The sequence below is a fragment of the Phascolarctos cinereus genome, unplaced genomic scaffold (assembly GCF_003287225.1).
Source record: "Phascolarctos cinereus isolate Bilbo 61053 unplaced genomic scaffold, phaCin_HiC Scaffold_2;HRSCAF=192, whole genome shotgun sequence".
Classification (NCBI taxonomy): Eukaryota; Metazoa; Chordata; class Mammalia; order Diprotodontia; family Phascolarctidae; genus Phascolarctos; species Phascolarctos cinereus.
This window is the reverse complement of record NW_027555625.1, coordinates 264,735,247-264,757,374: the sequence shown is the minus strand read 5'-3', so window position 1 is coordinate 264,757,374 and position 22,128 is coordinate 264,735,247. Positions and strand designations below refer to the sequence as shown.

The following is a 22,128-nucleotide window of genomic DNA, read 5'->3' as shown; positions in this document are numbered from 1 at the left end:
AACACTCGCACCCAGGTCTTCTTGATTCTATGGCCTCCAGGCTTTACACTGCTGTTGTAGTGCTATATTAGATAATACTTATTATAGACTTTACACGTAACATAATACTATGGGGGGGGCGGCGTGTCAAATTTTCGCTTAAGAGGCAGCCTTGGTATAGTGGATAGAACATGAAGCTTGGAGTCAAGAAGATGATAGATTTAGAAGCCTGTCGCTTCCTGAGTAACCTTGGCCGGACAAGTCCTTCTCGATTTCTGGGTCTGTTTCTTCATGAGTAAAATGAGCAGGTTGGATTAGACGGGTTTCCAGGTTCCTGGCAACTCTAAATCTATGACCTTATCTATATGGGTAGCTTCCATTTTTGTGTATATACTCATCTCTCCTACAGCGGGTAAACTTCTTGACGGTAGGGAATGTTCAAGTCTCCTCTTACCAGAGTCTTTTAGGTGCTTAATAAATACTTGTCGATTGCTAATTTAGCTGCAGGGGTGGGGAGGAAGGAGCGGGGGAGACACAAAGTAGGGACTTCCCAACCAGCCCTCCAGCCCCAGGACCATACTGCCTCTCCTAAACCCACCCTACACAGAGTATCCAGTTGGTACCACTACTACCATTCCAAGCTGTACACATAATATATTAGATAATAGCGACCACACAGCCGCATCATATTCCACAACGTGGCGTATCACTGAACGCGCAGGTTATGTGCGACATGTAACAACACAAAACATTATTAATAACCACAAACACAAAGATAGAATTTTCCAGGGAGCGCTACGCCTGTACGGGAAACAAGGCGGCTGAAGGCTGCCGCGGCGACGCTCCGCCTGGCCAGCGGCCTGCCTATGCACCCCGAGGCCGGGCGGGGGCGGGGGAGAGGCGAAGGGGCTGCCCCCCCCCCTCTTCTTTCTCCTCCTTCTTTCTTGGGCTCAGACTGGAGTGAAAGGGGCGGGGCGGGCGGGCGCGCTGGCTCCGGTCTCCCGGGAGGCCCTGCAGGGGGCGCTGTCCGGTTTTCGAGGTCAGCGGCTGCGGGACGAGCGGCTCAATACAGACAGATATACCAGACAGAAGGGCGGGCAGGCAGGCAGGCAGGCAGGCAGGCAGGCAGGCAGGCAGGCAGGCAGACGGACAAACAGACAGACAGACAGACAGACTGGGATTGACAGGCGGGGCATTGGGAGGGCAGGAGAAGGAGGTGGAGGAGGAGAAGGAGGAGGAGGAGGAGAAGGAGGAGGAGGGCGGGGGGCGGGGAGGAGGAGGAGAGAGCGAGAGAAGGAGGCAAGCGAGGGAGGAGGGAGGCAGACACAGACACAGACCCGGGGACCGAGTTGGAGGAGGAGGAGGAGGCTCGGGAGGCTCCGCCAGCGCCGCCGCCTCTCAATCCGCCGCCATCCTGCTGCCTGAGTGCCCCTCTCGCCGTCGGATTGGGATTTCTCGGCACTTTCGGATCCCCGGAACCAGACCAGGTGGCTATTTCGGGGCGCCGGGGGAGACGCGGCCGAGTTCTGGGGGGGCGGGGGAGGGGGGCCGGGGAGCGCTAAGATGGAGCCCGAGCCTGGGGGCCGCCACCGCCGCCGCCGCCGCTGCTGCAGCCACCCTGCTTGCGGCCCCGGCCCCAGCCCCAGCCCCGGCCCCGGGCCGGGCCTCGGCCTCCGCTCCGGGCTTTTGTCTCTTCCCCGCCCTCCAGCCAGGGGGAGGGGGCGCCGGGGGCGGGGTGACAGGGATAATAAGCGCGTCCCCCCCCCTTCCTCTTGCAGAGTGGGGGCAGGGAGAGCGAACCCCCCCACCCCCTCCTCACTGGGGGGTGGGAGCGACAGGGTCGAGCCGCGGCTCTTCTGCTCATTGTTTACAGCGCCGTGACACCCTTCCAATTCCCGATCCAGTCAGAGTCTGAGGAGGCCAGGTCGGATTTGAATGCCTTCACCCCCCCCCCGTTCTCTCTGGCCTTCCTAACCCCCCCATCTTTCTCCCCAGTTTTCTTTGCCTCCCCCGCAAAATTGTTAACCCTCCTCTCCTTACTCGCTAATTATCTCTATCTCTTCTCCCCCCAATTCTCCGATCTCATTTCCCCTGTTTACTTTTCCTGTTCGCCCTTAAATTCTCTATGCTCCCCACCTCTTTCGTCCCCCCAGATTCTCTTTGATCACCCTAACATTCCTTCCCCAATTATGTTTCGCCTTCTTCCCCCCTCCCTCCCACCTCATTTCTCCTTTCCCCAGGAATGCTGGGGTCTAGGATTTCTGGGGAAGGGTGTGTGAATGCCCCCCTCCCCCAAATTCTTCCCAAAGGGCTGAGGACGGGGCCGGGCATAGTCTGAATCTTTTGCCTGAACACCCCTCCCCCAGTTTGCAATGGTGGTGGCTGTTTTTCCAACCAGATTTGTGAATCTGCGAGCTGCAGTGCCTCGGTCCCTCCCCCAACCTGCCCCTTTTCTCTCTGGCTCCCTGGTTGTAGGGCCGCAGGGGATGGGGATGTGTGTGATTTTCTCTGTGTCTGTGTATGTGGGTGGCTTTTTTCTTATTCTTCCAGAGGAGGGGGCAGAGGTACTTTCCCCCATACCTCCTTCCTAGCCAATGTCTAGGGCTGGGCTTTTTTTTTTATGTCTTTTCACCCCATTGTTTTGGACCTGCGTCCTGTGCTCTAGAGGGCTCAGTATATGTGTGTATATTATTTTTAAAGCACTGTCAGGCTTACGTTGGATAGGATGATTTCATGATTTCCTGCAAACCGTATATTTCTGATCCATTCACCCTCCTCATTTCTTACCTCCTTCTCCACTTTCCCAAGTTAAAATGTCAGAAGGATGTAGACTACAAAACATTGCTGTTGAACAGTCAAAGGGTAGATTTTTGCATATTTTTGAGATAGCCTTCCATTTTCAAGCCAGTTTTTTTCCTGCTGTTTGAGAATTTGAATCATTGTCGTTTTTTAAAAATCGCTTATATTTTTGGTAACTTTGCTTGTTGTTAAGAACACCTTATAGTGCAAGAAACAAGCTTTTTGCTCTCTCTGGTTTAGATGTTTGGAGATATGACTGGAGAAGGAACAGTCTTTAGTTTCCAGGTTCTTAGGTTCTGAAAAGGTGGGAGATGTATTTTTTCTTTCTTATTTTTTGAGTCACCATTGAAATGGAATTTAATGGTCACCATTGCACTATCTCAGACCTCAGTTTCTGTGGTATTTGGAGACAGAAAGATAGAAAATATTAAATTCCATGAGTTTCCTAGGATGGTGTCTAGATTTCACCGTGTGTTTTAAGTGGAGTTGCTGGATAAGCTGTGATTATTGGTTTGTGCTGAAGGAGCAGGAGAGACTCAATATCCCCCAAAGATAAGTCTGTGTTCGAGTGCCAGGAGCAAGGGGGTTATTCGGAAAAACAGTTTTAAAGCACTATTGCTAAAAAGATTTAATAATAAACAGGATGTAACTGTTCAGGGGCCTGCCAGATGGCTTCCCTTCCCCCCTCCAAATAAGAAACACAGTACTATTGGAAATGCTGCTGGATTTGCCTTATAAAGTAGGAAGGTGCTATTTTATATGCCAAGTGGTGAAAACCTACCTTTTAATATATGGAAGAAGAAAGATACCTTTTAAAGACAGAGATGAGCGGATATATAGTGGCCAAAGAGAGATATTTAAAAACTTTGAATTTGTCATTTGCTAAGTATATGGCTACCTAGGGCAAAGCCTTCACCAGGTGTCAGAGAGTTGTTGAAACTGTCCCATGAGAAATTTGCTGTCATCCAGATTTCTTTTCGTGTATTGGTACAGATAACACATTGCCATCAATTTAGCTTGGGTTTTGTGACCTACTTTAAATGATTTGGGAAAGAATTTACTGTATAACCAAATAAAAATGCAGCTTTCAGCAATATATAGGATACAAGGAAATGTTCTTTGTCACTCTTAAGACTTGGTCTAGTAACTTCTGTAGCCCTGAATGCCACTTGTAGAGTCTAACAGTGCCTGTAGCTGTGACTGGGAGCCCTAGGACAAAGAGGGAAGAGAAGGAAAAAAGGTATGGGAGAGCAGAAAAGGGTAGAGGTTGCAGAGAGAAAGAGAAAAGCAACCAGAGGTGTATATGTTGTGCCATTAATGCTCCTCTTTCGGTGAGCACAGGCTAAGGTTTCAAAATAATTACTTCTTTGAACCAAAGAGTAGCATTTTGGAACTGTAGGGAACCTTGGGGGTCAATCTGGTTTAGTCCTTTTTATAGGTATAGAAAAAGTGTCACTATTAATGACCCTGGTGCTGATTTATATAAAGCATTAGGCTAGTCACTGCTTTAATAATTAGAGAAGTACTATAGGTTGTCTCAGGAGGTACTGGTACTGAGCTTCCCACCAGTAGAGAGATCTTCTAATTGAGGCACTGTGGTTCTGTGGAAGGAGTGTTGGATTTGGAGTCAGAGAACCTGGGTTCACATCTTTGCTGTACTACTTGTACCACTATGGGCCAGTCCCTCAGTTTCCTTATCTGTAAAATGTGGGGGTGGTTACATTAGATGACCTTCTAAGGTCCCTTCTAGCTCTAAATCTATGAGTGTTTGTTAAGGATTTTGGAAAGAAGATTCCTGTTTAGCTACAGGTTAGACTCAATTATTTCCAAGGTTCCAGCCAATTCTGAGATTTTATGACTGTTATCTTTATTCTTTGAATTTAGGACAGGGCTGACTTTGTTCAGCATGTAAACCCTGAGGGACTCAGCCTTTTGGGTTTGGTGTACTTGGGGAGTCTTCACTAATTAATGCATTTTGTTTTTTCCTCTGATTCTCTCTTTTATAGTCACCCCTCCTAGGACAGAATATTTCCTCCTCCCAATCTTCTTGGTTGTTGGATCTGGCTGGAGCTCCTCACTAATTTACTTCCCCAGTTTATTTTTAATTTGAACTGTATCATCTAAATGTCGATTGACAATGTAGCAAACAAAGGAGGATAGCTGTATGGTGTAATGGAAAATTAATTCAGTAGGCATTTATTAAGTGCCTTCTACGTACCATGCACTGTACTAAGCTCTGGGGATACAAAGAAAAGCCAAAACAAAACAGAAACAGTTCCTGCCCTCAAGGAGCTCACAATGTAATGGAGGGAAACAACATGCAAACAGATATGTGCAGAGAAGATATATCCAGGCTAAATTGGAGATATTCTCAGGGGGAAGGCACTCATATTAAGAAGGCCCTGGAAAGGCTTCTTACAGAAGGTGGGCTTTTAGATGAGATTTGATGGAAGCCAAGAGGGAAGGAGAGAATACCAGGCAAAGCACATAGCTGACTAGGAGATGGAATGTCTTTGTGAGAAGAGCAGAAAAGGAGGCCAGAGTCACTAGATCTCAGAGTAAGTGAAGGGCATAAGGTGGAAGAAGCCAGGTTTAAAAGGCTTTAAAAGGCAAACCAAAGATTTTCTGTTTGATCCTGAAGGCAATAGAAAGCCATTGGAGTTTGTTGAATAGCGTGACATGGCCAGACTTGCACTTTAAGATTAGTTTGACAGATGAGGATGGACTGGATTGGGGAGAGGCTTGGGGCAAACTTGGAGGCAGGAGACCTGGGTTCTAGTCACAGATCTGCTGTTAGTAACTGTATGAATTTGAGCAAATCCCTTCATCTTCCTGGGCCTTAGTTTCCTCATTTGTAAAGTGCTTGACTAAATGGTCTCCGAGGTACCTTCCACCTCTGAAGTGCTGTGTCTAGATTAAAAAAAAAAGTGTTATTTGACTTCCTGGCCATAATTTGGCACCTAAATGAGGGTGAAATTTCCTTCCCAGAATTCCAAGTCTTTCCAGCTATCTATCAGGAATCCTGTTAGATAGATAGCCATCTAGTCTTCTGCAGAAAAAGGGGCAGGAGAAAAGAGAGAGGGACCCAATTCTGAAACACAAAAGACTGAGACAGTATGCCTCTTGCCGAGACACTAAATGATTTGCTGAACAAGCCATGTAAACTATGTTCTTGGAAATGTTCAATAGAATGGGAGAAACTTCTTTTGTTACTTTGTATTTTCTCTATGCCTCAGTAACATCGCCTGTGAAATGAGAAGCTTGGACTAGATGGAGGTCTGGGTTACCCTTCAGCTTTCATGCTTTGCATTTACTAAGTTTTTACTTAGTTGTTAGTATTTTTCACACTTTCTTAGTTTGTGTATATAGAATCTAGCTCTCTTTGTCCATGGGATATGGCAGTCCTTGCAGGTTGTCATTCTTTCATTTATCTGGTGCCCATTTTATGGTCTTTTTCACTTTTCATTCTGTCTTCAAGAGTTGAAGTTGAAGTTGCTGGCTCCCTCCTAAAATTATTATTGTTATTATTATATATTAATGAATAGGACAGTGGAAATGATGGGAAGAAAAAATTAACTTCTCAGTTTTGCTAATTGGTTCTTTGAAGAGGGAGGTTGAAACTTATGACAAAACCCCAACTTTTTGAATACTGGTTTAGTTCATTTATTCGTACTATCATTGATTCTGCTTACCATGGATAATTGAGAGCTAAAGGTTTTCTGAGTAGTTTCTGTTTGTGCTCTCACAAGTGGAGAGTTGTTCCTGTGATGCAAAGATGATGAGGCTTGCTTTCTGTCATCCTACTTCTTATTCAGGTCCAAGTGAGTAAAAATAAAGTGTGAGGAATGGAGAGTCTGAAAATGCAGGGAGAGTGGAATGTCAGGAATGGCATGTCAGAACTAGTTTGAGAATGGGCCTGGTTGCCTTTTGCTTTGCTTTTTTTTTGTCTTTTATTTTGGTTATTGGTCAGTTAATGTTGTGCATTTTCCCTCAGATTTTGACTCTCCTTTTTCACTGAAAGATTATTTTATTATTCACTTAAAAATGTTAATAGCAGTAGACTGTGATAGGACTTTTCATTATTCCACCATTTAAGATTGATCATTCCTGTTTGATTTCCTTCCATTTCTGATACTCTTCTTTTGCTAGTCATGTGTATGTATTTCTGAATTGGCAGTGATTCTTATTTACTATGAAGAATGCTTTATTTTGATTCACTGAATTAGATTATCTTGATTGTATTTGAAAACAACACAAGTTGCTTTTAAAACCATGATGTCTATTAGACCTTGTACTTACATGTAACTGAATCTTGTATTTTAATTTTTTTCAAAAATAATTTTCCTCTAAAAGTATAGAATAATTGTACTATCTTTTATGATATCTTGAATTTTGACTTGATTTCTTTATTCAAATTTCTGTGTGGATTTTCTTGTGCAGCTTTTAGGAGCCTTATGCCTATGGTATTTGGGAAAGGAAGAATAAGAAATGAGAATTGATGAGTTGTGCTGCTTGAAATAAAATTATTTTTAAAAAAAGATGTTAGGTATATGTTAAAAAAAAAACCCGTGGTTTTTCTTGGTATTGTATACCATTGGGAGCTTGCAGGCCTGGGCTTTTGCTACCAGTGACATCACTGTTTATAACTGTGGATAGCATTTGGGAGTTCTTAACCCGCTAAGGTACATAGAGATTTACCCTGGTGATTTGAGCCAGGGATTGCGAGTCTTAAGATTTGGGTTCTGTCCAGTTCTTAAGCTGTATCTGTTAGCTTTCGATGTGGCCTGACAAACATCCCCTAACTGAGGCTTTGGGGATCTGTGTCCTCTTGTGTAAAAAAATGGAGTAGAAACATTGGTTTATGAAGCATTGGTTTCATACGTAGAAAGACATTTATAAGATGGAATACAGTTTATTTAGAGTTGTTTGTAATATTTTTTTTTCCTGTCAGGGCCCTGTTAAATGAAGTTTGCTATGGTGTCCTGTTTGCTGACTTTTTAAAAAATTGTCGTGATAACCATAGACTTTGCTGTCTTTTCTTTTCACCGTTTTTTGTTGTTGTTGTTGTTGTTCATTTGTCTTGTAATATGGTGCCATTTTTTCTTCAGTCCTGCAACTTTCCCCTCCAGCCCAAATACCATACTATATGATCTCTTAGAGGAGGGACTCATAGTGTCACTTCAAAGACCTTCAGCAGTGAGATGCAAACTGGAAATGAGCAATTGTTGGAACTTACATACCAAATTCTGAAATAGTAAAAGAACCAAGCCACAGATTTGTGTGCTTACCAGAGAGCACTGTTGCTATCTATATGTTATGGCCAGGAGCAGTCCAAGGATTTGGGTAGTGAGTCGGCTGGGTAATTAATTGCTTTGGCCTCAGAAAGCCATAGCTGGAACTCTTCACATGCTGCTGATCCATCTCTTTTTGCAGAACATTTGCAATTATCTATGCTGGCCCAACTGGAAAAAGGATTATAGTTTTTTTTGTGTGTGTAGTGCATAGATTTCTTAGGCAAGTTCTGTTTTGACACAGAATGTAGAAAACTGCTTCGTTCTACCTAAGAACAAAGTCCAGCTTGGGAAGTTAATTCTGTGTTCCTGCTTTGTGGTAGTGGGTGTAACCTGTTGGTTGATTAAATAGAATGCGTATTTTGAAACAGTTTGGAAGAGTGGAATGTCTTGATTTATATAGCTTGCCTGTGGACTTTAAAACTGAATAACGTTTTGGATTATTTGGATTCAAGTGGCTGTCAAGATGAAAATAATTGTTAGAGGAGTATAGGTTGTCATGGTCATTTTCCTATTTTACCTTATTCCTTGATCATTTTGGGTGTGAACATTTTGTAGAAGTGTTGCAGCAATAATTAGCACTTGTGGTTTCCTACTGCAGAAATTGAAATAGGAGTTCTCAGTATTTCATTAGATGAGGACTAGATATGAAATTATAGAGAGATTTGTCAGATATACATTTTTAAGAGTTGAATTTTTTATTATTAAGTAAAATGATTGTTCTTGGGATAAATGTTTTTCTTCATGGCTTTCAGAAACCAAAGCCTAGCAGAGGAAATTCAGATACCTCCCCTGGTCTGAGATTTTATGCAGTCCCTATGGAAATGGCTGTCAGGCTCTTGTGTTGCACCAGCGTGTTGTTTTGTTACTGTTAATGTTTTTTATTGTTGGAGTGGAATTTATTTCATGACTGATCCTTTGTTTATATCTCCCAAGTTAATAAATCCTTTAAGCCATTTGTTTTCTGTGCTATGTAATAAATCACTATTTCGTCATTTTACCTCTGGTAATGCTAGCTTATCTTCCCCTCCCCACCCCAGTTCTTCAAGATCACGAATAAGTTGACTTCTTTAAAGTGACTTCAGAAATTAAGTATTTGGCAATGCTTGGGTGGTATTTTAATTAGGTAAAGTCAGGAAGGATTTGAGCACCTAAAAGACTGGAGCTATAGGAGGTACAAATTGTTATTATGATACTATGGTGCTAGCGGGGGAAATGGACTTTGTTAGTCTCTGCCTAGAGAGAATTCTTTTTAACTGTTTGTGGAGGCTCTGTTTTTATTTACTTTTTGTACTATGTGAATTGCTATATGTGATAGTCAGAAGATCAGTCTCAGATTATTAAATGGTAAAGTGGTTTCTTAAATATTTTTAGTTGTTGTTGATTTGATGCTAGAGTTGAGACCTTAGCTGGTGGAAAGACAAACTTAAACTCCAGGTGTGCTGTGGTTAATGTTGGTGCTACCTTTCTTTTGGGATAGGCAGAGTGGAATGGAGGGCACTGGTTTTTAAGCTGAAGGTGCAATTTTGCTTTTCCTTTTTCTGCCTAATAGCCCCAAATCCATCAAGGGCTGGATCCAAGCTTCCTTATGGAATTTTTGCTCACACCCTCTTTAGCTAGAGGATTTCTCATCAGTGTATATGAAAGAATGAAGATGCTGCTGCATTTAGTTCTTAGGTTAAGCCTAGGCCAGAACATGAGAAGGGAAGGACCTATTACAGGCAAGCAAGCCACTGCCTTTCTTAACACTGCTCACTATTGGTGAAATGCTCTCTCTCATCTTCATCTGTTGCATTACTACCCATCCTTCAAAGCTCTATTGAAATGACATCTCTATGAAGCCCAGACCTCCTCTGTTCTTAATAAGATAATAAGACTTAATAAAACCTTTCTGCCTCATACCGCACGTAGCAGTTTGGTAACTCTCATTTGTACCTATCATGTAATACCGTGTACTAAAATTATCAATGTTAGTAGTATCTTGATATTCTCTTATACTGTGACACCCTTGGCATGGCCCCTTAAACACAGAAGATATGTTAAAAAAAAAAAGCTTGTATTTTATTGCTGGAAGGTAAGATAAGGATAGGGAGGACTGCACCTGTGATGTCATTCATATAAGGACCTCCTGAGTGAGGAAACTCTGCCATTACAAGTTGGTCTGTTCAACTTAGTCTTAGAGTTGCCTTGAGTGGTGAGAAGATAAGTGAATTATCTATGGTCACTGTGATGTCAGTGGCAGGATTTGGACTCAAATCTTCTGTGCTTCCAAGGGCAGCTTTCTAACCATTATGCAGTGATGCTTCTTGTAGTAAGGTTTCAATCAGAATCGCTAAACTTGTTGAGGCTGTTTTTAAGGATTGATAGGTCGTTAATTGCTGTCCCCAGTCTAAGTTTCATTGTAGCCTTGATTCTAAATTCCTTTCTGAGTGTAATTTTGTCTCTAATGAAATTGTCTAGTATTTCATCTGATAGAAATCTCCTCGTTGTGTCTGGAAGTCTGAACTTGAACAAAAGACTAACTGCTTAAATCCAAATAACCCCAAAGGCTTTTCAGTTATTAAAGACCACAAAAACTATGGATGTCTGTAATTGTTACCAGTAATTTTATGTATGAAAGCTCCTAATGTTGGACTATTTATTTATGGTTTCTTGGTAGTGCCAGTAATACTCTTTTTGATCTTCAGCGGAAAAGATCCTTTGTAATTCTTTTTGGACAGGTTGGCTTTTAATATGCTGTTATGGTAGGATAACATAGGAGGAGTACTGAATATAGCCAAAAATTAAATAGCTCTATTCTCCAGTACCCTGAAAGTCTGACTGTAGGGAGACAGCATAGTGTATTGAGCTCAGAATCTGAATACCTGTGTTTTTAGCCTTAGCTTTGCTATAAAATTATGTGATCTTTGGGAAGTTATCTTTTCCTCCCTTCTCTCTGCCCCACACACCTTAGTTTTCTCTTCTATTTTAAAATGAAAGGTTCCAACTAGACTATTCTGAGGTCTTGTCATACTCTAAAAATCTGATAATCTATGGTTTCCAACAAATGTTGGGTTTTTTGCAGAGCTTCTAAGTATAAGGTTTTATTGGTGGGGGCAAGAGGATTTGTAGGTAATTGATATTTAGCTGTATCTCTCTACCAGTTCAGATCACCACCTCCTTTACAATTCATGGTCTTAGAGCATTGACTGAGGCACTGAGAGGTTTAAGAACTTGAAACAGGGGCTTCCTGGTTCTAAGGCCTGTTTTTTTAGCCACTCCTTCATATTGCCTCTCACATATACATATATAATGCTGGCAAAACCTCTTGTTTCCCTTGCCCCCCCCCGTCATCAGTCATTATCATGACCTCAGCAGGCTTGTGGTCTTGGAATACAGCCATTGTGATAGAGATTGGAGGACATTTGGTCCTTTTCTTTTTATTCTCTCCATTACACAAAACATGGTATTATCTGTTTGGTGGCTCTGTGACTGTAATTATGCAGACCAGGTTTCCTATAGGAACCTTGTGCTGGAGCAGGGATAGAGTATAGATGAGAGTAAATATTTAGCTTCAATTATAGTCTTTTGACTTACTAGAGATGAATTCAAATTCATCACATTAAGTAGTAGTAATAGTAGACAACGTTTTTATAGTGTTTTAAAGTTGGCAAAGCACTGTACATATATTTTGTCATTTGACCCTCAGAACAATCCTCTGAGGCTTAGTGACTTGCCTAGGGTTGATCACACAGCTATCAAGTATCTGTGTTGAGAATCAACCTAAATGTTCCTGACTTCAAGTTAGGTGCTTTAATCATGGTACCAAGCTACCTCTTCTACGTGTAAACTACTGAATTAGAAATAGAGGATAAAAATAACTTGGTCACTTTCCTCATGAAGCTTACATTCTTCTAGGCAGTTGGGATGGGGATGGATTTGATTTATGTTGTCCTTATTCTTTGTTTTCTCCCTCTGATATACATTGAACCCTTCTCCTTGTTTTTTCCTCTGAAGGAGAATAATAACAATAGCTGACATTTCTATAGTGTTGTAAAGTTTACAGAGTGTTTTATAATATATTCTCTTATTTGATTCCCACAATCCCTAGGTAGATGTGCATAGGTAACATCCCTATTTTATGAATGTGGAAAGGAAGACTTGGAGAGATGACTTGTCCATGATAATACAGATAGTAAATATCAGAAGCAAGATTTAGCCAAGGTCTTTCCTGACTCCAGATTCAGCATTCATTCTACTAAACCAGATGCTTCATATGATCAAAGAGTTAAGAGTTGAAGAGAGTTTAGATCAACTGAGTGACTCTGTGGATAGATAAGAGTGCTGGGCTCTGAGTCAGGAAGACTTGAGTTCAAATCCAGCCTCAGACATTTGTTAGCTCTCTGACCCTGGGCAAGTCACTTATCTACTTTGTGTTTCAGTTTCCTTATTTGTAAAATAGCGATAATGATAGTTCTCAGGGTTGTTATGAGGACCAATTGAGATAATAATTGTCAAGTGCCTAGCACATTGCCTGGCAACATAGTAAGTGCTATATAAATGGTAGTTATTATTATTATTTTTTTCATTGTTTGGAAGGGAACCACAGAGGGTCTTCAGGACAAACTCCTTTATTTGGGTATTTAATCCGAGTCCCAGGAAGCTGAATTATCCATGGTCAAACAGGTAGCAAGTAAGATAGATCTAAGACTCAATTCCATGTCCTTATTCCCAGATGATAGATATGTAGATGTGTAAATAGATATATGTAGGTAGATGTTCAGATGGCAGTCGGTGATCTGGGATTGCAGCTCAGTAGAGAGACTAGTGCTCTTCAGCTGCCTTTTGAACATCTCTAACTGTAGGTCCTATAGGCACCTCAAACTCAGCGTGTCCAAAAGAGAACTCGTTCTCTTGCCTCACAAACCCTTCCCCATTCCAAGTTTCCTTCTCATTGCCAAGGACACAACTGTCATTCTAGTCACCCGGGCTCCAACCTCCCCTTCTCCCCCATTCACACAACCAGAGTTGGGCCCTCACCTTTCACCAGTATTATTGCAGTAGTCTCTTGGTTGGTTTCCCTACCTCTTGTTTCCTGTTACTCCAATCTATCTTCTATTCAGCTGTCAAAGTGATATTCCTAAGTTGAGGATCTGACCATGTCACCTTCTCTACTCAGTAAACTGCAGTGGCTCCCTAGTGCCTCCAGGATGCCTCTGTTTGACATTTAAAACTTTTTAAAACTTGACTTCTGTCCCACTTTTCTAGTCTTAGGCTTGATTCTCCTTCAAGCACTCTGATCCAGCCACACCAGACCACTTGCTGTTCAGACACTCCATCTTTTGTCTCTGTTCCTTTGCACTGATTATTCCACAGGCAGAGGCCTTCTTAGTTTCCCTTAGTTTTCCTTCAAGACTCAGTTCAACTCTCACCTTCTACTGCAGGCTTTCCCCTCTGAAATTATCTGCTCTCCTTTCTCTGTATCTTATGTGTACTTAATTATTTTCATCTTTAGCTCCCTCATTAAACAGTGAGTCAAACAGGTAGCAAGTAAGATAGATCTAAGACTCAATTCCATGTCCTTATTCCCAGATGATAGATATGTAGATGTGTAAATAGATATATGTAGGTAGATGTTCAGATGGCATTCGGTGATCTGGGATTGCAGCTCAGTAGAGAGACTAGTGAGGGCAAATGTGTCTGATCCAAAATTATTTCTACTCCACCAAAGTGGCTTCTGTTTTTTGCTTTTAGGTTATTATGGAGTTTATTATGGAGTTTACTTATGTAATGTATTTAAACTCCATCTCAACGTCCTTTCCATTTAAGTGGGATTTCTTAGCCTATCTAGGGAATGGAAATGAAAAGCTGATGAATTATTTCTTTACTGTAGCCCTTTCAAAGTTAATAGAAGAAGTTAATTCTAGCTTGGAGTGGCCTCTTGTTAAGGAATTTTCTTTGTGAAGCCCTGCTGTTCCAAGTTTGCTAGCTTCCTGAATTTCAACTTTACTAGCATGGTCCTTGAAGGCGTTGCTGCAGTTGGGGGCGGGGCATGGAATAAAATGCCTTTTAAAGAAGCTTGTAGGGAAAGGGATGTGTCCTGTGTCCCTCTCTAAGCATTAGCTGCTGAAGTTGTTTGACTCCCTGGATAATTCATTTAATTAAAGATCCACGGTTCTGTCACACTCAGGCATTTATATGTATGGGATTATAAGTCTACTTTTTTTCTTTCTTACTTTAGAGCTACTTTACCAAGGACTTCCTTATCCTAATCTGCTTCCCATCTCTCACTCCCCATTCCTTTAGTATGAATAAAAACTCAAGCCCTCTTTAGTCTTCATTATTTGTGCAAATCCAGAATTCCTCAGCTCCTTGTTTCTTTTTTAATATGAAGCTAGCAGATCTGAAATCCCAGATTTGATCTGAATTTTGTGTTGGTCCAACATTAATGGCTCATTGTTACAGTGCACTGTTGATCTGGTTACAAGGGATTGTCCAGTAGAAATGTTATATCCACCTTTTTTCCCAATCCTTGTCTTGTTCATGTAATGGTCTTTTATAATAAAGAGCACCAATTTATTTGGTCTTTACACAAAGCCATTCTTACTTGCTAATTCCTTATACAAGTTAAAATATTCAGGCAAAGAAGAAAACTGAAATGTAACTTAGGCCTAGATGTGTCTTTATTTCATGGTTACCTTTCAAATAGCCAGTATCAAATATTTCAAGGAACCCATCAGAACAGAATAACACAAAGATCCAAGAAAAAGTAGTGGCAGTGGAGGTGTTTGCATTTATGTTTAACATACTTCATTTTCACTTGCTTCCCAGTCACTTCTTCTTCTAATCCATCATCCACACAGCTACTAAAATAATCTTCTGACTATCAATCAGTTGAATATTTATTAATTACTTAATACATGCCAGGCATTGTACTAAGTGATAGAGATACAAAGAAAAGTAGGAACAGTCTGTGCCTCAAGAAGCTTACATTTTAACAGGTCAGACAATATGTATATAAAGATGTAGTTAGTTCTGCTATAATTCTTGTTTTGAAGAGGAGAATTTGTTCGGGGAGGATTCTGGGAAGATGGCAGAGTAGGTCAGAAAACTTTTGGTTCTCCAAATTTCCTGCACAAAAAAAGGCAGACCATCACCTCAGAGTAGCAGAAATAACTACAGGGTAAGCAGTAGTTCTCCTAAGACAATTTGAGAAAACCCCTGAGTAAATTTTAAATACCTCCCAGCCAGCTCTGCAGAATCAACAAACAACAAGCACTTAAGGGGGAGGAGAGGGACGGAGGTGGGTTGAGAGGCAGCCTCAGCCTTACAAACTTTAATCTCCCCGACTGTGTGGGAGAGTCTAACTGCTTGTGGGGGAGTCTGACGGTTGAGTAGGAAAAGACTGAAAGACCTTCTACTGTTGAGGGACACTAAGCACAGCTGTAGTGACCAGACGAGTCTTGGGCTGTGGCTGCAGGGAGAAGGAGCTAGCACACACCTGGTGAGTGCAGTAGTGAGGGGTGGGGATCCTGCCTCCTGTGGGCACTTGCAGGAGAGCAGAGTCCCTGGTTTCAGATCCAGGGCAGAGAGGACAGCTGTAATTTGTAGCCATTGGAGGGATTATAAGGAGCAAGATCACCTGGAGGAGAGTGTGACCTAGGAATGGAAGAGGAGAGCCCAAAGTTGGGCCCCGAGACAGACGTCAGAAAATAGGGGGACCTGGGGTGGGAGGAGAAGAAGGGCCTGAAGTTTGGACATCATTCCTCATACCTTGGGACTACAACTTGATTACACTAATAGCTACTAAAAACAAAATAAAACAAACAAACAAAAATGAGTAAGCAAAAGAGAAAGAACTCAACCATAAATAGTTACTGTGGGGATAGAGCCAATCTGGGTTCATGTTCAGAGGAAGATAATGGAGGTAAAAAAGCCACTGCTTTTTCAACAAGAAATGTCAAATGGTCCCAAGCACGAAAAGAGTTCTTGGAAGAACTTAAAAAGGACTTTAAAAATCAAATGAGAGAGATTGGGGAAAAATTAGAAATATGTCATCATTATTTGGGTAGTTTAAAAAAAAAGGTCCAGGCTGAGCTGAGTATGATGGGGTGATTCTAAAAAATAAAACTGTGTAGGGAGAGATAAAAAGGAATAATTATCTCATACAAATGGAGCATAAAAGGAAAAATTGATACAGAAGAAGCTACTGGGGGACAGGGCAGGTAGTGTTGGAACTTTACTCTCACTGGGAATGGGTTAAAGAGGGAACAACATATACATCTGGAAGGGTATAAAAAAAAGTCTTCTAAATTCAGAAAGAAATAAGAGGGCAAGGGGATGAGGTGGGGGAGAGGATAAGGGAGAGACACTTAGAGAGGTGGGTAGGTTAAGGAATATGAGGGCAGAGTAGCTGGGAGAATCAAAGCAGAGGAGTGAGGATGGATAAGGTAAATAGAGTGAGAAGAATAGTGAGGAAAGATAGGAAGGAGGAAAATACACAACAACTAATTGTAGCTTAGAATGTGAATGGGATGAATTTACCCATAAAATGAAAATGGATAGCAGATTAAAATTTTGAATTCAGTAATGTGTTGCTTTCAGGAAACACTATAAAAATGAGAAATACACAAAAATAAAATAAAGTCTGGAGTAAAATTTAGTATGTTAAAAAAAAAGCAGAGATAGTAATCATGATCTCATGCAAAGTTAAAGTTAAAATAGATTTAATCAAAAGTGAAAAATAGAGAAACTATACTATTTGTCAGCAATATTATTCAATATTGTTTTAAACCATTTAAAATGCCTAAATAGTATAAAGTACTTGAGCACAGGAAGTATATGAACATAAATATAAAACATTTTTTATACAAATAAACTCAAATCTAAATAATTGAAGTAATATTTTTTGTTCATGGGTAGGTAAAGCCAATATAATCTTTTAAAATGACAATTTTACCTGACTAATCTATTTATTCAATGTCATCCCAATTAAATTACTAAAAAGTTATTTTACTGAGTTAGAAAAAAATAACAAAGTTCATTTGGAAGAACAAAAAATCAGGAACTTCAAAGAAACCAGGGGAAAAAGATGCAAAGCAAGTAGATTCAGCATTATCAAACCTTAAACTATATTCTAAGGTGAGAGCATTGTTGGAGTGTAAAAAGGGTAATTTTGATTATTTTAAATTAAAATTTTCTTGTGTAAATAAAATCTATGTAGCCAAGAACAGAAGCAGTGCAGAAAGTTGTGGGGGGTGGGGCAGAACTTTCATAGACAGTCTGTCAGATAGGATGTGATTGGGTTGGAATATTGTTGTGGGGTAGGAAATGATGTGCTGGTTGATTTAGAAAAACATGGAAAGACTTGGACTTATGAAGGAAGATGATATCTACCTTCAGAGAAATGGATGATAAAGAATAAGCATAGTATGTTCTTACATGTATGTGTATGAGTGTATATGTGTATGTTTATAGATATCTATGTATATGTATATATATCCACGATTAATTTTAGCCTTCTTTGGAGGAGAGGGGAAAAAATAAAGTAATTAGTATACAGCAAAGAACAGAAGAAAACCAACAAAGAAGCAAAGAAAAGCTGGGCAGCTTTGAAAACAATATAGTATTTATTATATAGGTCTTCTTGAAATGGAAATTTATTGTTTTATATTGAATCCTCTCTTATGGTCTGCTGTGTACATGGCAAATTTTTTTTTCTTTTCTCATTTTGTATATAAGTTTAAAATTTAAAAAATTTACCAAAAGAAAAAGGAGAATTTATTCTAATGCGGTTGCTATATTGCAGAACAATTTGAACAAGCAAACCAAATTTCTTGTTTGTTTAAGTGTGTTTTCCTCCTGAGAACTTACTTAGAAAACTGCACCCAGCTGAACCAAACCTCATAGGAATACTTCTTAAGCATCTACCAGGTACTTGGTTCACTATGTGTATTATCCTACAAGGTCATGTAACACTACTTTGAAATAACTTCCAAGTTACAACCCTTCTGTCACTCATTTCCACAAGTAAACTTCTAGTCTTTTTGGAGATATAAAAGTAACATATTGTATATTTTCAGGTCCAGTAGGAACTATAGGTGGAAGGGCTGGTCTTCAAGCTTGTGGGTCCTTCTCCCTCCCACCCCCCATTTTCTCCATCCTCCCTCCTGACCCCATCATTTAAGACTGCTGTCTGTTAAGCCTGGGACTTTTACCAGCATGGGAACCAGAGCACAAGTCAAGCAGCAGCCTTCCTTGCAGTGACTATTTATTGTAGTATTCTTAAATTTCTTAACCATTTATTAAAACTGTGCTGCCATTTTTATTGGATTCACATCTTTTTTTTTAATGGGTCATTGATGAAGTTTTGAGTGTTGTGCTCCCAATCTCATTTTCCCCATGAGCCCTGTGATTTCTGTTGTACAATTTTGTATAGTGCAGTAATTTTTAGGAAGGAATATGTTCATTACAGCAGAACTGACTATAGCTACAAGAAGGTAACCTTAGAGAAGGCTCTAGCAGCTGGGAGAAATGGGAAAGGCCTCTTGTAGAAGGTGGGGTCTAAGCTGAGTCTTGAAGGAAGCCAAGAATTCTAAGGGGTGGAGGTGAGAACATGCAACATAATACAAATGCACAGAGATGAGAGATGGGAGGGTTGAGTCATTTCCTTGATCAATGTTTGTCAGTGGTTCTGTATTGCCTCTTGGATAAAATATGAATTTTTCAATTTAGCATTCAAAGCCCTTCACAAGCTGGTTATACCTTACCTTTTTAGGTTTTGTATTACTTCTCTTGCTATACTCCATGTTACAATTAAGTTGGTCTCTTTATTATTCCCTGAACTTGGTATTCCATTTACTACCTTTGTACCTTTTCATAGGCTGTGTGCTTCCCTCTCTCCATCCAAAGCCTGGAATGTGTTCCCTTCTCACCTTTCTTAGAGCCTTTAGCAGAACCCTTAGCTTCCTTCAAGGTTTAGCTCAGGTGCTACCTATGGGAAGGCTTTTCTGTGATCCTCAGAGTTGTTAATATTCTCTCCTTACTAAGGAGCTGATACCTACTTATCTCTTTCACATTGTGTCTTCTAGTAGTTGTCGTTTGTCCTTTGTTCTAGAAGACCAAGACACCAGGGAGGTGATGCCATGATATGCAGGTGAATTGGATTTAAGTAAGGGAGAGCTGTGCAAAGTCAACAGCCTCACTTTCTCCTCCAGAGTCATCTGGGTCTAGTGGCCAGACAGGAATCAGCACAGCTGCAGATGGCCCAGGATGCAGTGGAGGACCTTGACCTTTTTAAGCTAAGGTCTTTAACAGGTCTCAGTTGACTGAGGCAGTGCCCATTCAATGATTTAGACTTAATAAAATGAGGCAAAAAATGGCCTCTCTGAAAAAAAAAAAGCTGGGGGGGTGCTCGGGAGGGGGAGGGAAGACCCTCAGGGTCTTCAGGAAGACCCTTAGAGCCCGTCAGGGCCCAGTGTCCTATTAAGGCTTGTTCTGGGACCGGAGTGATTTGGGGTTAAGGCTGGTCTTTAAGAGGAAAAACAAAAGCAAAAAAAAGTTCAGAGATTAAAATTTACATTCCCTTTGGGCAGAGCACCAGCTGGTAAGTAGTAGAATATAAGCTCCTTGAAGGTAAAAAACCATTTAGTTTTTGTAGCCTTTGAGGTAGACATCCACCTTAACTTTCATGGAGTGTGTTGTTATTGTTCAGTCATTCATTTGTGTCTGACTCTTTGTGACCTATGGACCATACTGTTCATGGATTTTTTTGGCAGAGATACTGGAGTGCTTTGCCATTTCCTTCTTCAGTGGATTAAGGCACATGGAGGTTAAGTGACTTGCCCAGGGTCACACAGCTAGTAAGTGTCTGAGCCTGGATTTAAACTTGGGTCTTCCTGACTCCAGGCCCAGTGCTCTGCAGTGAGCTACCTTGCTGCCACTGAGTAGCCTTTAATAAATGCCTTTTGGATTAAATCACTAAATTAACTGCCTGTTCATAGAAAAGAAAAGCTAAGCCAGCAGTTCTTAACAGACTGAGAGTGTATTTCCTGTCAATAAAATATTCTCATTAAGTGCATTCTGTTATAATGCCTTGTACCTAGTAAATCTTCAGTAGTTTTTGAATTATTGAATTAGAACAAGTACATTTGAATGTCCATATGCTGTGCAGCATGAGCCTGCCTTGTATAAGGGCTAAGTAGATAAGGTAAGGGCAGATGCTGAGTCCTCCTATAACCAGAATCATAGCCATACACCCATTAGTGGGTATAAAGTGGTAAGGAGAGAGGTTGTTTTTTAGCAGTGAGATAAAAGGAACATAGTATTATAGATTTAGAACTGGATGGGATCTTGGAGATCTCTAGTCCAAATTGCTTATTTTATAGATGAGGAAACTGAGGTCTAGAGAGGTTAAATCGACTTGCCCAAAATTCCACAGGTAATGGCAGAGGCAGGATTGAAAGTTAAGTACTTTGACTCCAAATTAAAAGTAGAACCTGGGTCTTCTGACTCCCTATCTATTGTATTTTCTAGGGAAGCTAATTTCAGGCTTAAATCTTACATAAAAAAAATTAAAAAGCATCTACTCTAACTTCCCCCACCCCCACAAAAGGAAAAAAATCCTGTAAGAAATAACAGTCAAATAAAATAAATTTCACACTGGCCATGGCCAGAAATGTGTCTCTCTCTCTGCATATTTAGTCTGTTATCTCTCTGTCAGGAGATGAGCCAGCATTCTCAGTCATCAGTCTTCTGGAATGATGGCTGATCAGAGTTCTTCAAGTCTTTCAAAATGGTTTGTTTTTATAATGTTGTTATAATATAAATTATTCTCTTGGGTCTGCTCACTTCACTTTGCATCAAAGAGAGATTCAAATGAACCCCACACATTTGCATGCCCACATTATATGAGTTAATAAGTCATCACCTTTTCATCTTGAAACTAACTTTTTTTTGGCCTTTTGTTTTCTTTTAAAATAATCAAAACATAACAAGTTTCTTAGGGCTCTCCATCTTACTTGACTCCTTTTGTGACCCCCCACCTGACATTATGGTTCATAAAATGCAGATGCTTCATCCTTATTGTCTTTCTCTTACCTTTTTATGTTTCTGTTCATGTTTATATTTTAAAGTTTCTACTCATTTCTGTTGTTTTCATCAGGAATGCTTGGAATTCCTGTATTTCACTAAAGGTACATTTTTTCCCCCTTGTGGGATTATATTCTGTTTTGCAGTGAAAGTTATTCTTAGTTTTAAACATTTTAGAATGTCTTATTCCATACTCTCTGATTCTTATAGTGATAGCTACTAAATCTTGTGTGATCCTTATTAGGGCTCCTCTTGAACTTTTTTCTTTCCCTAGCTACTTAGAATATTTTTCCTTTAACCCGGAAGTTCTGAATTGGACTATAATGTTCTTTGGAGTTTTCATTTTGGGGTTGCTTTCAGTAGGTGACTGGTGGAATCTGTTTTCACTTTGCTCTCCATTGTAAGATTGGGGCATTTTTCTTTTATAATTTCTTGAAATATGATGTCTAAGCTCTTGTTGTGGTGGGGGGTAGTCAGGTAGATTCTAAAATTATTTCTCCTTGATCTGTTTTCCAAGGTCACTTGTTTTTGATATGAGGTACTTTACTTTCTCTCCTATGTTATCCATCTTTTGTCTTTTTTTTAATGTTTTTTGTTCCATGGAGTCATTAATTTCTTTTTGGTCCTTTCTAATTTCCAGGAACTCTTTACTTGGGTAGGTTTTATGTCTTGTGCTCTTATTCTCTTTCCAAGTTTCTCTCATTTATAGTTCTTATTTCTAATTCTTCTATTGCTTTCATTTCATTTATAATTTTAAAACTTTTTTTAAACTTGCATAATTTCTTCTGGGAATTCTAATTAATCTTGTGGGCAAATTGTGTGTGTACTTCCCTGTGCTCATTTTGTTTGGTTTGAGGATTTGATTGTAGGTGTTTTGGAATTAATCTTCTCTTTTGAGTTTGTGTCTTAGCTAGCTCTGGCTTTATAATAGTTTTTTATAATAGCTATTAATCTTTGTTTAGTAATTCTTTCAGAGGTCTGCTCTAGGCAG

General features: G+C 40.3%; 1 protein-coding gene and 1 long non-coding RNA gene across 9 annotated transcripts in view; one reads left to right on the top strand and one right to left on the bottom strand.

Annotated features, from left to right (window-relative positions):
* The first annotated feature begins 1,258 nt into the window (after positions 1 to 1,258).
* The window catches only part of PRRC2B (proline rich coiled-coil 2B), a 100,802-nt gene continuing 79,932 nt past the window's right edge, over positions 1,259 to 22,128 (top strand). For 7 of the 8 annotated variants that reach the window (XM_020973516.2, XM_020973513.2, XM_020973514.2 and 4 more), the window contains exon 1: positions 1,259 to 1,466. The gene's annotated coding sequence lies outside the window, so the exon portion shown is untranslated. Of the gene's footprint in view, positions 1,467 to 1,812; positions 1,904 to 22,128 lie in introns of those variants that run through there. The other variant, XM_078149986.1, reaches the window with a different exon arrangement.
* The window catches only part of LOC144455889 (uncharacterized), a 36,104-nt gene continuing 28,634 nt past the window's right edge, over positions 14,659 to 22,128 (bottom strand). Inside the window, exon 3 of the long non-coding RNA XR_013484722.1 lies at positions 14,659 to 15,179. This is a non-coding gene — a long non-coding RNA (uncharacterized LOC144455889). The remainder of the gene's footprint in view (positions 15,180 to 22,128) is intronic.